Source organism: Lissotriton helveticus, chromosome 2_1 (assembly GCF_964261635.1).
Source record: "Lissotriton helveticus chromosome 2_1, aLisHel1.1, whole genome shotgun sequence".
Lineage (NCBI taxonomy): Eukaryota > Metazoa > Chordata > Amphibia > Caudata > Salamandridae > Lissotriton > Lissotriton helveticus.
In genome coordinates this window covers 1,643,262,145-1,643,276,144 of record NC_136059.1, presented here as the reverse complement: position 1 = coordinate 1,643,276,144, position 14,000 = coordinate 1,643,262,145, and the positions used below count along the sequence as shown (strand labels likewise).

Below are 14,000 nucleotides of genomic sequence, written 5' to 3'. Positions count from 1 at the left end.
GTTTGTCACATACCTTCATTCACTTCAGAGCGGCTGTAAGATGTCCCGAGTTTGAGATCAGCTTCTAGGCGCTTACTTTCCGATCCTTTATACCTGCTTCGCTGGCCGAGGCTAGAGCAAACCTTCCCAAGGTACCAAACCCTGGCCTGCCCCGAGGGAGCCATAACCACCCACTCTCTCTCCTGCAGAGCCCTTAGAATTGCCCCGGAGGAATTCAAGTTCAATGTTGTACCAACATACCAGGAAATGCTAATTAGCATTTGAGCCCCCAGAATCCTCTGCGCACAATTCATCCTTTTTATGAGGCTTACAGGTCATAGAGTACAGTTCAGAGTATTCCAGCTCGCAGTCAGAAGTATTGTTGTCTGTCTCTGGGTGATGTGTGGAGCCGACCTTTGCTCGCTCTAGGTGTCCTGAGTTTCATCTCCCGAGGGTACCTCGAATGACCTTTGTTTCTTTAGCTTTGCGCAGTGGCAGTTTCGTAGCCAATGAGGTCTAACCGAGGCGCGATTATTGCTTATTGAAAACTTTACCCAATACCCCGCTGTGGCGGCTTGAAATATAGGCGACATTGCAATTTTTGACAGTCTCTGCGGAGGCTGATATTACTGGTCTAAAACAGAGTAATCCTAAATAAGTCATTCTGAGTCTCTTTAGTGTTTACAGATATTAAGGTAATACATTGTCTGTGCCAATATGTTACAAGTTATCATTTGTATTTTAGCCAGATTCTACAAATTAATACTTTGTAGCGTAATGTGTTACGCCTATTTGCTAGAACGGAAGGTGTGGCTCGCCGCCTCCCCCCGCCGCCGCCTCCCCCTTGTGCATTTCCTTACCTCTCTTTCTGGTAAGTTGGTTTTCGGGTCTAAGTTGCAGATGTTTGCTTTTCTGGGTAACTATTGGCTGGTGGCCCGAGTAAATCGACCTCCTGAGGTAGACTCACTAACTCTGCCCATCATGTCCTTTACGGTAGACGAGCAGCTCGACTTCTGAAGATGCTCTGTGTGTTGGTGTTTTGTGGTGCTGGTTGCCCTTCTCAGCTTCCGAAATCGTCCAGCAGCAGGTGGTGAGGTTGGGAATGGTGGGGTTGTCTTCTGCTTTGGGTGAGTTCTGCAGAGCTGTTGTATTCACGGCTCACTTCGCGCACTGCCTCTTTCCATGTGGCTCTTTAAACTTTCTATGGCTGCGTCTTGTTTTCGGTCTTTTTTCCAGCCCAGGCTGGGGTGTGAACCGGTCAGTGTGGATGAGGCCGGAGACCTGCTCTCTCTCCCCTGTGTTCTCCTGAGGCCTGAAGGTGTACAGTGGAGCCCCCTGTGGGTCTTTTCAGGCTTTGAACGAAAGCTTTAATGGACTGAATGCAACGACCCCTGTGGTTTTGAGGGGGCCATGCCTCAATTGCATAGTATTGCTTTTTGGTAGTTTTAGTTTCCGTGGAGGTGTAATGCTTGAGGACTCCTATGAAGCAACGCTGCAAACTGAGTTGCATAGAATCGCATTTTCACTTTAATCAGGTGAACTGTTTGCTTTTCCTCGAAATGCTCGTGTGAAAAACACGGTGGTTGTATTTTTTATGTCTCAAGAATAATTTTGCCTCATACTCAGCAAACAGGGTGTAGGCATGCCTTTGGACGTGGTAGGTCACTGATCAGTCCCCGTTGTGGGTTAGGATGATGAAATGATTCACTTTTTTGAAGTCCGCTCTCTCAGCAGTTGCCTGGACTTGTGGTGAATGGTGACTCCAACTGATAAGTTGTGGGAAGTTGGTTTCAACCTGTGGAGCAGATGTTGGACTCTTGAGGGATCTTGCTTGCTTGCGTAGCTCTAGTAAGTTGTAATAGATCGGATTGTTTGTAGATTGTACCTCATCAGGGGAGTCCGGTCAAGTTGGGCTGGGAAATAGTTTTGTTTCCGGTCCAATATATTAAGATCTAAAACACTTTAGGCTTTGCAGTGACTTTGGAATGAGATTGTCCTACAAGCATGAAAGTGGTAGTTCCAGCATCATTTTCTTTTGCACTATTGCCCCTGGGCTCAGTGCATCTGCACCCAGTGACTGTGATTTTCAGGGTGAAAGAGTGTTAAGTTCGAATTGGCCTTGAGCAGTTTTGAAGTCTTGCGCTGTGTACGGGCAGGCAGTGTCTTCCTGTGCCTACCTGACCAGTATTCTACTGCTTGTCATCTCCAGTGCATTGTTTAGGTTCAGAAAGCACTGGATTCAACAACTAATAAAATAGCACCTCCCTGTGAGAGATCTAATTTTGTACTTGAAAAACTTGAGTGGGGGAAACTACATGTCCACCGCTCAAATACATTTCATATTCCCCAATACTAATTCCCCACTAATCCCGTTTGGGTCCTGGAGTAGCATGCTACTCACAGAAAAAGCATTCCAACACCTCATCAGGGATAGCAAGCGCTATAGAAACGCAAACCCTTCCCTCTTCTATCCCTCGTCTATCCTTTTCAACCAAAATAAAAAACTAACATGTCCACCTCTCAAATTAATTTCATATTTCCCGATACTGATTCACCACTAATCCTTTTTGGGTTCCGGGGTGACGTGCTACTTGCCGAAAAAGCACTTCAATGCCTCGTCAGGGGTAGTAAGCGCTATATATGAATGCAGTTGCAATTAGAATGATTGTAGTACCCAACCTAAAAGGATGTGCTCCAAAGCAGCCCACTTCCCCTATATGGGATTAAAAATGTTGCATAGAAAATGGAGGGTCCCACTCTAGTGATGCATAGAAAGTTAAATCGACTTATACGTGTCTTAGTAAATGTTAGACCTGTCAGCCTGAGGGTGGTCTTCCCCACACTTTTTTGTCTTAACCCCTCCTATTTTTGCTAAATTTGTTTTGGTTGGCCTTAGGACTCTAAGCACTTTACCACATCTAACCAGTGCTAAAGTGATTGTGATCGCCCCTTTAAAAAGTGTAAATTTGGCTTCCACCGGATTGGAATATTTAATTTACTTAGAAGTCCCTTGTGTAATGGTACATCATATACCCAGGGCCTGCAAATTAAATGCTACTGGTTGGCCTGCCGCACTTATTGTGCCACCAACTTAAGTAGCCCCCTAAAACATATCCCAGGCTTGCCATTGCAGCCTGAATACAGTTTTAAAGTGGCGATTCGACTTCACAATATAACTCCCTTGCCAAGCCTTGAATGTCCCTTTTATTTCTTCCAAGTCACCCCTTAGGTAGCCCATAGGGCAGCGTTAATTGTAATTAAAAGGTTGGCTTGTACTTTTAAGTTTTACAAGTCCTGGTACTCCAAAACACTTAAATTCGTTTTTCACTACTGTGATGCTTACCTCTCCCATAGGAGAACATTTGACTGCCTTATTGCATTTAAAAAGTCCTAACGTTTGATTGGTAACAGGTAAGCATTTCATGTTTGGTGCCTGAGAAAGTGTAATAAAAAAATCCTCTTTATTGGTTAAGTATCATTTTAAGTTAGTTCCGAAAATGGCCCTTTTAGGAAGTTGACATTTTCCTGCCCTAACTATTTGGTACCTGCAGTCTATCTTGCGCCACGTGACTGCGTGTAGTTGGCATTTGGATTTTGTTTATTCCTCCCAGACAGCCACACAATAGAGGGATTAGGTGTGCATTGAGGGGTCATCAACTGGCAGGATGGGGGTCGGAGCTGGGCACAGCCCCGCTTGCAACTGAATAATCTGTTCTCTGCCTTCACACAAAGGACTTTTCACCACTGTAATGTTCGTGTGATTAGCTTGGAGCAAGGGCTCGGGAGTCAGGAAACTTCAAGCATTTGAAAGAGAATTCTCTAGAAACTCCTCCTACATCAAAGAAGGCACCATGTATATAAAGTGGACCCTCAGACCTACTCTTCAGTTCACACACTGGACTTGTGGAAGGACTCTGAGGACTGCCTGCTTCTGTGGCCTACTGTGTACTCAAGAAGTCTGCTGTGCCGCACCTGGAAGGACTGCTTTGCTGCCTTGAGCCAGCCTTGAATCCTCAGAAGCCTGTCCTGCTGCTTGAGCCCTGCTTCATCACTTGAACCCAGGACTACCAGAGGGACTACCAGGGGTTAGTTTGCTGGCTTCCTGATCAGAGCCTTTGGGACATAAAAAACTCCCACCATCTGTCGTGTAGGTCCTAGAACCCCCCAGGACCTGCGCTTTTTGGATGACCTAAACTGAGGGCTTGGTGTGCAGAAAGACTCTGGACACCCCCACAGGATTCGTCAACCGTTAGATCAGCTAGCTCTTGGGTGCCTCTACCACCCCCCTGAATTCTTCAGTGGTATATGTAGTTTCTGGCAACCATTGAACACGACAACACTGATTCCTCAGGTATTGTGGAAACAATACAGTATCTTTCGCTCGGTTTCTTGTGCTTACTTTTCTCAGAATACACATAGAATGACGATTGACGATTGGAATGGTTACAATAATTAATTATTGATCATGCAACATTCTAGTATGAAACATATTAGCTGCGACAATCAGAAGACTGGAGCAGACAAATGTAATCACTAGTACTAATATCATAAAAAATAGATCCATTTCTACCATAGTGCTAATAAGATGAATACAAGCATATTATGTAAAACAATAGCATTGGCGTTCTCCTATGATGCATAGCCTATCTAAATGTACCTAGCCTAGATATGTAGGTGAAACGTGTATGTAAATGTCAGGATAGATCCTAATGGAGCCAATAATCCCCTGCGGAAGTGCTAACCCTTCACCTGATGGTTCTGAATGAAGGACTCCGTCTCTGTGTCTAGGATGGCAACCCGCCAGGGATGTCACATCTCCCTGTCGAAGGATCAACCTGCAGAGTCTTGGTCCAGCCTGGAAGGAATTATCCTCTCTCTCTCTGTAAGGAGGAGTGAGGGTCTTTTATATTAAAGTGGTCAATCCAGGGTTTCTTCTAGAATCGATATGGTTTGAAAACATTCACTAATTCTTTTCTAAACAAACATGATCAATCACAGCTGGCTGTTGGCCAGGGATGAAAAAAGTGGTGACCCTTATACTGAATACATCTGCAGTGCCTTGGAACATGTTTATGGACGTCATGTACAGGGACTAAGATAGGGTTCCAGGAGCCTGATGTCAGAGAGACAGAAGTAAGATACTAGGTAAAAGTTCACCTGTGTTGGGACAGTTATGTCGTGTGAATGGGACAACATGTATGTAAATGGTATGTACATGATGTGACTATCCTAAAGGACATGACGCACCTCCTGCACCGGGATCCATCCTGGGTGACTCTTAACGCCCCAAGTGGTGCCCCTGCAGTCCTGGACCATTGGTGGTGGTGCTAAAGGTGCCCAGATAGCCAGAATCTCAAACTTGGGACATAGAACGTATTTGGCATGGAACTGCTCTGAGAACCATGGGAAGATTGGGACCAACCAGCTTGTCTATCTGCCCCAGGTGCGTCGCCGGTTGGCCTGGTTTCGCTGTAGCTCCTTCTATGTTCTTCTGCTCAGCAACAAATTCTGTTAATCAGTCTGTCGACAAAGGGGTATCCAGCTCCTGGCAATCTCGTTGGCTCCTTCATAGACCGCCTGCAGCCCTGCCCCGCTGAGCTTTATCTTCTCAGAACTGTTTCTTAAATGCTGGGCCTCACTGAAATAAAACAAGAGGTTTGAGCATGGGGTGGGGTAGCGATAATATGCAGTAGTAGCAGAGAGTATCAGAGAGTGTCCCTCATAAGAGTGACTGCACGGAGAGGTTCACTGCACATAAATACGAGCCTGCTATAATTAAGGCAGCTGGTTTTAAAGCCTTGGCAAAGCCAATGGGTCTCTGCAGTGCCCAAGCTATTAACCATGTCAATGTGAATGCCTTTGAACCATGTTATTTAGCAGCACATCTGCTGTTTTGCATAGCTCAGTTATTAAAAATTGCGCTATGATTCGGCCAGTGCAAGCCACGCCATAGCGCTTTTTTTAAATGAGAAGTGGTTCCATCTCAAAAGTAAATACTTGGGCGAGGATGTAGAGATAATAGGTGGATGTAAAGAAAAAGAACTGTAATAAAGCTGTTATCGCATAATAACCTGGTGGGAATGCCAAACATGTGTTGAGTATATTTATTTTTATTGTGAGCATGACAATGTACGTTGTATCATGCAGTAGCCCTATGGTGCCTTAAAAAAAACCCAGCAATGAACAATATTGTATAGTTGACACTATGACATATTGTTGTTAAGCGTTAAAACATTTGTGATAAAGTCCTGCGTTAGCTAGACTGATGGCTATTTTACACTGAAACTATTACGGCTAATTCCATGTAAGATTTTCAGCAAAACAACAGTCTTTGGACACTTGCACTGGATTTAGAAGAAACATTAATGGAATCACACCCACTCTCATGCAAAGCTTTCATCGTCCCTTCCTTCTCTTGCCGTCACTTGCTATGACACAGTAGCTTGGGATGACCCATATAAAGGACTAGTCTCTTACTTATCCCTGGGGTGCTCATCCCCATGGAGTTGCAAAGGTGCTCCATTTTCTAGCCCTGGCAAAATATCACCAATATGGTATGGGAAGGTTTCAAAATAAGCAGACTGTCTGACTTGCCTGGGGAATATACAAATATTTCCTAGCCTGATTAATTTCCTGATAACTAGTGTTAAATTCCGCTTGTAACCATCTAGCTTTGTAAAAGATCCACGAAGCAATATTGGACCTCCCTTGTATTCCCCTCATTTCGCCTCTGCAGCTTAAATTGCTCCGTGATATGGAGCAATAAAAACACCAAAATATACTTAATTCTACACAGACACATACGCAAAGGTTACGTACCAAACATGCACCAAAGCATATACCAACACATTCCCACACAATCCCAAACACATGGATGAGTACACACGTGCACTCTGAAACCTGTATGTATATTTTATCATCATTGGACATAGCACACCAAAAAAAAGTATTTCTGGTCGTCACCTTGTGACTGAGCTTTAGTGTGAAAACGTATGTGGGTGAAAGTTTGTGAATAGGAGGGAGCTAGAGAAAGTAGGGGTGGGTAGAAGGAGGTAAGAAGTATGTAAAAGAAGGAGGAGTAATTAGAGGTAGGTAGGAGTAAATAGGACTAAGTAGGAGTAAAAGAATAAAGAGCAAGCAAGAGAAGGGATACAAGCATGAATAAGTAGCATGTAGAAGAAAGTAGAAGAGTGAGAGGAATTAGCACTAAAAATGGAAGCAAGTAAGAGTATACCGGATGGGAGTAAATAGCAGTGAGTAGAAGTGAGTAAGTATGAGTAAGAAAAGTCATGCGAAGAGCTAAGCAGAAGAGCTGAAGTATGTAGATGTAAAAGTAGTAGAAGGTAGGAGTAAGAGTGTAAGTAGGAGTTGGTAGGACAAAGTGGAACAGTACTAGGGCCATTGCAAATATGGTAGTAAAAGTTAAAAAAAGTAAGAACAGCAGTAAGTAGACGTAATAGGACTAAGCAAGAAATGAGTAAGGGCAGGAGGGAATGCGCATAATAAGTTGTAAGTGGAAGCAAGAGTATGTAAGAGTATGTTGGAATAATAAAATGTAAGAGTACTAACAAATATAAGGTGTAAGAGAAAGAAGTAAGGAAAATTAAGTAGCAGAGTAAAAGGAAGTATGAAATGTATGAGTAGGAACAAAAATCAGTAGGAGTTTCTTTAGGAGTAACAGTAGGCATAAGTATGAAAAATTGGTGGTAGTAGAATTAAGTGTAAGAGTGATGAAAGTAAAATTGAAAAAGACAAAGATGAGGAAAGAAAGATGAAAAGTCAACAAATTATTTTATATTCTTCTAAGACTCCAGTGATATGAAAACATGAGATGCTTTTCATTTTATGCACACATCAGATGAAGAGCTAGGACCTTCCATTAGGCACTATTGTAAAATGCTTCAGGTGCTCACTTGTGAGCAGCTGAAATAGGTACAATTTACCACGTTTTATGGTGCTCACAAACAGCACAAGCGTGTTACTCGCCACTATTTGATAACAAGTTATTGCTTTGCTTCTGGCAGAGGTGAAATTTCTTTCAAGAATGGGTTGCACAGAGACCTGGCCTTTGTAATGTGCTGTCTGATGAAGTGCAAGAAAATAGTTCTCAGTTCCACCTGAGCAGCACTTCTGAACTGTTTGGATAAAGCTGTGCCAATGCCTGGGAGCGGAACAGTGATTTGTATGGGTCTCTGTCACCCAAAAGCAGTGCGTATAGCCCGAGGGCCACATCATACATGTTTTCACCCGAACTCACCACTATCCTGAGAATGTATAAATTAGGTAAGCTAATTCATTGAACCATGCAGCAAGGGTTGCCAATCCCTGCCCTCTTTCTCTGCACTTTCTGGCATAGGTGGGAGGTGGATAGGATGAGCCTTCCAGCATAGCATTACCACAGATCAGCTCCAAAACCAACACAAATGGCTCCTGGTAGCTCAGCTCATGTTCCCTAGTAGAGCCCTGCCAAGTACTACGCATCGGGCGTTAGTGTAATGCATTTCAGTGTGGTGTTCCGCATCACCGCAATGAAATGCATTAATCACGCATTACAGCGCTGCTCAGTTGTAAAGCGGAGCGCTGCTAAAATGCACAATCATGTCAGACTGTGAGCTAGCTGCAGTAATGCGGTGTGCGTTGCTCCCTGCTGGCTTAGGGGCTGGCTCAAGATCTTCTAAGCTTGCAGCTCTGCAAGTACTGCTCTCTCTGCTACAATGTATCTAAGTACTTACAATGCACACCCCCGGGACACAGACACACAAGCATAAACTGACTTCACGGTCTCAGCGATTGTTCAATCATGGCTCGACTACTAGTAAGTCTGACTGTGAATGAGAGACACAGTCAGTTATAGGGTAGGTAGGTCAGGTGCTCAGCTGCCGACCGCGGTGCGCGCGGGCGGCATAACTTTAGGTTGTACTTTTAAGTTTGGGCATTAAGGTGTCACTGAGCGCTGCAGCAGCTCCTCCAACCTCGCTCTTTGCAACGGGGAGCCGGAGCAATCTTGTCGTCTGGTGCAGATGACCTGCAGTACTGGGCGCCAGCAGCTCACAGACGCCACAGCCGGTAATAAATAGACAATAATTAATGCTGCAATAAGCGATCCAGCCCACGTAACTCAACCCTAGGCACACCAGCGCCAGCTGACAGTGACTCAGTGTGAGGCAGGCCAGTATCACTACAGTCGGTCAGTGCAGCAAATATAGGTCGCACGTCAGTGTGACTGCACTTTCGAGTGGGAAGGACCCAACCTGACACCAGCCCACCGATCCGCGCGCTGCCTCAGCAGCTGCTGTGACTAGGAGTCTGCACGCTGCATGATAAGTGCCTAAGTGCTGGTAAAAGGTATTTGCCCTAATTAAACTAAGTAAACATTTTGATTGTGCCGTAAATTATGTGTTTATTTCTTATAAGACTAGTAGCCCGTGCAACGTACTCTTTTATTATATGACTCCGCGTGTGCCTCTTTTTAAAATAAATTGCAGCCTATGGCTGGGCTGTGACCCCCAAGGCCGTGTGTGCATGCGCCTCTGTCAGCCTCTTCTGCCCTTCCATTTCTGGTGCTTTGCAGCAGTTTTAAGATCTTCTTAGCGTTTCGTGTTGCTCACATGGGTCTAATTTCTGATATTTATAGGATTCCCTCGTCTTCATTGCTTAATTTTGCGTGCTAGAAAGTGTCACTCATAGTTGTTGAAATGTCACTCATAATTACACAGAAACTATAAAAATATTACACATAGCAATTGAAACATTAGAATCTATGCTAGGAGATGTAAGGCTGTGGGCTGATGAGTAACAGGTTTAGAAGCAGAGTGAGGAACCAGTTTCATATACTAGAGTGGAGCAACAACGCCGAGGCATCTACAGCAATGGTGAACTGGTCTCCTCAGCTCTGAAGTTTGAGGCCGGCATGTGGGAGGCATGCAGCATTTGCTAATGCATGTGACGCAAGTAATCTAGCATTGGCAAAGGAAAATAAAGCCATGCTTGTGACGACTAATGCGAAGGGTGGGATGGGGGTATATGATGGGTGGTAAAATTGGGGGCAGGAGGGAACATATCTTGCAGTGGGAAGTTTTTTGAGACGGAGAATAGGGGCGGTGACAGGCGGAGGAGAATTTACAGCTGACACTAATTAAAGTCCCAGATAACCTAACTGTTGTTGAGAAATGTAAATACTGCATTTTACAATATATTAGGCATTTGTTATGAAGGAGAGTCTTCCCGTGCTGACATGCAGAAACAAAAGAAAAAAATAGTGCGCAGGAGCAAGCCTAAATGCAAGTGGAGGGGTACAAGTACTGGAGCACTGCTCTAGTGGGAGTGAACAACCGACAAAAAGGAGGGACAAATGAAAAGGATAACCACTTGAAAGTAAAGATTTTTAAAGAACATTGAAGCAAACAAATAAACAGTAAGCGGTGGACTTGAAACCCACAGTACATATACAACAGGTCTCGAATGCTCGACCTAAAAATGAGGATTAGTTATTGAAAAGAGAGATTAATATCAAAGGTGGAGTGCGCCACATCTGAGTTTAGTCTTTCTTAACACAAAGCGTAGGCACATCTAATTTAATTTTCAATCTGTTATTGCTTAATGTGGTATATTACATGTACCACTGACAGTTTGAAATCTGTTTGAACGATTCCTCACTGGAACAAAGTATATGGGTAAAACAATTGGCCCTCGTCCTGCAAGTGGTTCATGGACTAGCTCCTATAGTCTTAAATATGCTGCATGTTAATGGTGTGTCTGCAACCACCTTCAGGGAGATAGGGGGATCTGTGGGACCCCCATCTCCCTCTTCAAAGGGGCACAGTATACGGGAGCACTGACTGCACCAACTATATGTGCGCACAATCAATACACCTCCTGACGGAATCTTTGTCTGCATGTGTGTGTAATATGGTGCAGGATTATCGGAAAAGTATTTTCTTACTTGCATTGTAACTATGCCCTCATTCAAATGAGGGAACGCCCCCTTAGGATTGTGCTGGTGCCGCATGAGTACAGGCGTGATCTGTATTGCAGAAAGGGCCACACAAGTGAGTGCTGCCCTTCTGTAATACCAAAGTGCTTTGGGGGCACAAAAAGCAGGCCCATTGTACTTTCGGGGCACTTTTGATAATATGGCACCTGTGCTTCAAAATGTCCATTTAGAAATCAAAAGGCAGCTATTTCTATTCATTGCTTTCAATAAAGCTCAAACATACACCGATCTAGAGTATGTGGCTCTAATTCAGGATGTGATCTAATAGTGTGAGGAACGGTGACCGATTACAATGAGAAAAGCCAGGCTTTTGTGACCTACCTGAAGTAGAGTAGGTCCTCAGGACGATGGAGGGGTTCCTGTATGAAGTTACGCAGGTTAGCCACCTGGCAGTCAAAGGGACTAGCATATTTATTTGGGCCGAGTAGAAGAATCTGTTTAGACTAGAGAGTGATGCAATTTCCTGGTGGAAAAGAGTTGACACTTGGCAAAGAGTGTGATCTGCAAACGACTTTCAGCTCAGTTCATTTCTCCACAGGCAACCAGAAGAGGGATGGAAGAGCCTAGCAGAATGGCGTCTGCGTCAAGGACCGCGCTGCTCGTTTCTGACCCTTTCAAGAACTGGGTTGGGGGGCTAGATTACAGTGTTTTGTAGTGATTAATCCTCCATCACACAAAGCCAATATTCAGAATAACCCCATGTCAGAAAGAAAAAAGTGTTTTTTACATTTTGACCGCATGCGCAAATAATGAGGTGAGATATGTGGCCACCACAACCTAGGGAACGCAAGACAACTTTGAATCGCAATTGATCACTAGGTTCTCGAGATCATCTGATTTTTGAACATGTTCCCATCCATGCAGGACGAAAGAGCGTCCTTCCTAAAAGTCAGAATTTGTCTTGTTGCCATTTAATGTTATCCTTGTACATCATTTCTGTAAGTTTTTAGCTGACAGGCCAGCTTCTGTCTACAGATGTTCTTTCTTACCCATAACTAGCTAGTCTTGCTACTTGTAGAACAACTCTACCATCAGTGCCTTGTTAAATTTACACAATAATGACCACTCCAAAGAGGTGTTTGGGACTTTACAGGTGGCTAGTTATTGCTCTGACTCAAAAGGGCATGAGGCTTAAGTGTGGAAACAGTCTAACAGGAAAGATGCAACCCACCTCTATACTGAACCACAAAATCCTAACTTGTGGTGCTGGTCTGGGAGAGATCAGTGGTCGATTATTCCGAACCCTCCAGATTTCCGAAAGGGCCAGGGCACAAAACGTGCCGCTGTTGGCCACCAAATACAGATCATCAAGCACACCAACCAGCAACAACATTGTTGCCGTTCCAGGGCAGAACTCTGTTGATATGATAGTCCGTGACCCCTCCCGTCAAAAGTTTTCCTGGGGGTTGAATTCAGGGGATAGCCTGTCAATTTCCAGGTCTTCTCAGAATCGAGGTTACTTTTGTGGATCAGTCGTCACATTTTGTCAAGTACTTGGTATTTAGGTAGGTAAGACTTTTTCCTGTTGTATTAGGACCCTAGGCCAGTTTTCCGAAGGGCGAAAACCATTTTTAGGAAGAAAATGCGATCAATGAAAAGAAAAAGTGCAGCATGCTGTAAAAGTTTTCATCCCTTTTCTGTTATTCGACTTTCTACCTGGCCTCTTTTTATCCCCTGCATGTTTCTTTCGCGCCCAGATGACCATTTGGGTGAATATTGCACTTTATATGTTCAATTTTCTTTTCTTTCCATTTCATTTCATGTTTGTACCATGTCCTTAGAGCTCACTGGTTTTGTGGGGGAAATCTTTTGCAAATGTTGAACGCTAATATCTCTAGTTTGATGATTTGTTGGATTATGTTGTGAAGAACTGAAAAATAAAAAGGCCTCTGCACTTAAATGTGGAAAACATGCCTGTTAAAGCCTACTTGAATAATGCAAGGCTTTTCATGCTCCCTTCTCCTGTCACTGGAGCCCTATTATTCGCAGCTGGAGTGTCGCGAAGTGATAATTAAACACAAGGCAGTCCACTTCTAGCAGATGAAAGTGCGCCACCCCCCCTGCTCCACAGAAATGTTCTTGAAATATTAACCATCTTCTTTAAAGATCACACAACGCATTTTGCCTGATTTGTGCCGAAAAGCCAGCCACTGGTGGACTCCATGATCAAGCAGTGACGCGCTAGCCACTTTTATTTTCGAGCAGGTACTTTGTTACTGTTAAATGTGAAGAAAAAGAAGAGGAATTAAGATAAAACATTACTGGGTATGCAAGATGTTTCTGTGAAAAAGGGGGGGGGTTTGGTATTAATGTAGGAACAGTAGGATGACAATCCAGATTCAACAGTCTAATATTCGGTTTCTGTGCACTGTTATGTACAAGGTAGAGAATTCCGAATAGTCTTAGCCACTTCCGCGCTGATGACGGAGCCGCTCCGTCATCAGCCGCGGTGGCGCTGTGCTGATAATGGAGCGGTTCCGTCATGGCCCGCTCGACGCGCCTGCGCGGCGCGTTCTATTGAGCGGGCGGGGCCATGACGGAACCGCTCCGTCATGAGCACAGCTCAACTGAGGCTGGTGACGGAGCGGTTCCGTCACCAGCATGGGCGTGCCGTGCGGCCCCCCTGCCCCCTTAGCTTTGCGGCGGAATAGCCGCCGCAGCGAAGGTGTTAAACACTTTTGTCTCCATTATGGGAGATTCATTAATTTTGGTAGGCAAATAAAATTGGGAATACAGCCGAGAAACCTAAAGGCACCCCTTACTTGCCGAATTGAATTTGATTTGACTTTTTACAAGTGTTGTTAAGGCAGTCGGTCCAGGTTTGACTGCAAGCATTTTGGCTTTTTCAAACTTGTTTTGCATTGGATTTTGCAAAACTTTATTGTTGGGGACGGGGCCGGGCCTTGTCCATCTAAAAAAAGATATAGGGTGAAAGCAAAAATATTTTGTGGGCTAAAAAAGAACACATTGATGTAGTAATCTATGCCGCTGAAGAGAATTACGGTCGGTCACAGTGAAATTAGCCATT

The 14,000-nt window shown here is 44.3% G+C and overlaps 1 protein-coding gene and 1 non-coding gene across 2 annotated transcripts in view; both read left to right on the top strand.

Annotated features, from left to right (window-relative positions):
- Positions 1–14,000, top strand: part of HADH (hydroxyacyl-CoA dehydrogenase) — a 257,197-nt gene that overhangs the window by 224,000 nt on the left and 19,197 nt on the right. The window lies entirely within an intron of this gene.
- Positions 460–599, top strand: LOC144820541 (U4 spliceosomal RNA). Its single transcript, XR_013607833.1, has one exon. It is a non-coding gene; the product is annotated as a U4 spliceosomal RNA (small nuclear RNA).